At 57.1% G+C, this 2,715-nt stretch overlaps 1 non-coding gene across 1 annotated transcript; it reads right to left on the bottom strand.

The window, feature by feature from the left end:
- Positions 1–2,346: 2,346 nt before the first annotated feature.
- LOC148757450 (5S ribosomal RNA) lies at positions 2,347–2,465 on the bottom strand. The gene has a single exon (XR_016022278.1). It is a non-coding gene; the product is annotated as a 5S ribosomal RNA (ribosomal RNA).
- Positions 2,466–2,715: the final 250 nt, after the last annotated feature.

Genomic DNA, 2,715 nt, shown 5'->3' with positions numbered 1-2,715 from the left:
TTGTTTAATGCCTCAGGCCATTGTGCCTCAAAAAAATACAAATCCGGCGAGATTGTTTAAAAACGTTAAATGATTTCCAAAAGCTACTGGGAGGCATTAACTGGATTAGACCTCAGTTGCGGTTGACAACCGGTGAATTACAACCTTTGTTTAAAATATTACGTGGGGAAGCTGATCCTACTTCTCCCCGCGAGATAACACGGGGAAGAGGCTTTGCTTGTATTTCTCCAGGTCCGGAAGAAAAACCTTTGTGAATTCCTGGTCGGTGTTAAACCATACCATGAGCGACAGCCCACAGAAGAGAAGACATCTGTAGATACCCATCCACGCCCCCTACTGTTCCATTCTTGTGTTTACACCTTATGTCTCTCTGTCTGGTCCCCCAAAGATGGTTTGCAGCCAAAGACGGGTAAGATATCTCACGGGAGATACAACCTAAGCCGGGCGGAACCGAGTGGGGACCCCCAATGAGCTGCCTTAGAAGATCCAAAAAGGAGCCTTTCCTCCCCTTCCCCCTGCCTGGCAAAAGCCATTGCTGTCTCTGGCTTTCCTCTCTCACCTGATTGTGAGAGAAGTCATGAGGGCAATGAAGATCAGTTCTCTCCACTTATCTCAACAGAACTGTTACAATATGGGTGACTTGACCCTGAGAAGGTAAGACATCATGGGACTTTATGCTTCGGCTGTTAACAGACAAAGGGTGATTGGAATAAACATTTTTCTGCTATGAGGTACGAGTCTCACAGACCGTGTAAGAAAAAAATGTTACTCTTGATCTTATCCAGTTTCATAAAGAGGTCTTGACACTGCAAGAGACCTCTCCTTTAAACACCGATATAGCTGATACTCTCAACAAACTTGTCTCTAGTTTTCACAATGTATTGCCATCATACTCTTCAATGCTTCAAATTATGCCCCCCTCCCCTTGTAATTCCGCCTGTTGTGATCCTCCTGATACTATGTTTCCTCCCCTGCATCACAGAAGCTGTGATGGGGATAGTCACAGATATTTATGGAGAAATTCACAAAATAAGGCTCCACATGGCTAATAAACCAAAAGCCACTGCCCCTGTCTAACCCCGAAGGAGATCGGTAGCCAATGACGGGTAATGATCAGTGGATGTCTTACAACCTAAGACAGGAGTCGATCGCTTTGATGAAGGATATCCAATGACGGGTAAGTGAGAATGTCAGTACTGACCACCTAAGCCAGGCACGATCTCAAAAAATAAAAAAGGGGGAATTGCGGGGAGCTGGAGCATCAAGCGTTAAGAAAATGTAACTACAAGCAGAGGTTGGGAGGATGGCTGAGGGGAACTCCGATAAGCATAAAGAACAAACAGAAACAGACACCTGCTGTTCTGGGAATGGGACAATCTCAAAAGGTCTAAAGACAGTCAGGGCCAAACTTTGGAAAAACATAACTAATCTGTACTTGCTGCCTCAGCCGCTTTATGTAACCTTCCTGTTTCTGTCTGTAGAAAAGAATGCTGAAAAATCAAGCAGGCGCAGCAGTCTAGTCAGAACTGCTCGCCCTCCCGATCCCATCTTTGTCTCTTGTCTATTTTCTTCTCAATCCTCACTCCCCACTTCAGGAACCGTTCGTCTCGTCGGCAGGCTCCGACATGGTGGTCTCTCCTGGAGCCCGAGGGCGTGCGGGGTGTTGGGGTGCTGCTCTCTCCGTCCCCTGGTTTGTCCCGGCTCTTTTTCCCCTGTGTGTCGGGGCCACTGCGGCCGGCGGGAACCGAGGGCTCCTGGCTCTTGTGGGAGACGGGAGGGCGCGCGCGCGCGCGCGCGCGCGGGGGTGTGGGGCGAGGTGCCTGCCAGCAGAGACAGAGGCCCCCGGTGGGGCGGGGCGGGTGGGCATCCCGTTTGCCGGAGGACACGCCTATCCTGTGTCTCGGGGCCCAGGTGCAGGCACAGGGATGGTCGTCCCCTGGGCTCGGGCCGAGGTGCAAAGGACCGGCACGTCCTGGGATGGAGAAAGCCTGGTGGAGGCCTGCGCCGGCAGGCAGCCCTGGGCTTGGGCTTTGGGGGCGGCGGGGGCGGGGAGCGGGAGGGAGCGCGGCGATGGCAGCGGCGGCGACGGCGGCGACCGCGGCTCGGCGAAGGGCTGCGGGCTGTCGGCCTGCGGGAGCGAAGAGGACTGAGAAGAGGGTGTGGGGGGGAGCCGGGGCCGACGGGCCTGGCGTGCGGCCCGGGCTGCGAGCTTGTAGTGCCGGGCGGCTGACCCGCCGCTGGCCAGGGGTACCTTCGGCTGGCTGGGCGGCAGAAGAGGGGCAAGGGGCGCCAGGGGTTCGGAGGGAGCCACGCCGGGGCGGCGGCGCAAAAGGAGAGGCGAGCAAAAGCCTACAGCACCCGGTATTCCCAGGCGGTCTCCCATCCAAGTACTAACCAGGCCCGACCCTGCTTAGCTTCCGAGATCAGACGAGATCGGGCGCGTTCAGGGTGGTATGGCCGTAGACGCTGGGACCCGGCTGCCGGCGCCCCAAGAGCCTGCTCCCGGCCTGCCTCGTGAGCGTGCGCCGTGCTGCTGGGCCGCTCGGGTGGCGAGCATCTCCTCGCGGGCCGGCTCCGCCGGCGCCGCGCCTCCCGCCTGCTCCCCGCCTCCCCCGGACGCCGCCGGCGTGGGCGGCGGGCTACTCTTGGCCCGCAGCGAGGCCCCTCCGCGCCACCCGTGGCTCCACGGGCCTCTGTCACTTCCCTGACGGTGAC

This window comes from Rhinolophus sinicus, chromosome 8 (genome assembly GCF_057876585.1).
Source record: "Rhinolophus sinicus isolate RSI-liver-muscle chromosome 8, RSI-T2T, whole genome shotgun sequence".
Classification (NCBI taxonomy): domain Eukaryota; kingdom Metazoa; phylum Chordata; class Mammalia; order Chiroptera; family Rhinolophidae; genus Rhinolophus; species Rhinolophus sinicus.
The sequence above is the reverse complement of the archived record's forward strand: the minus strand, read 5'-3'. Positions and strand labels throughout refer to the sequence as shown.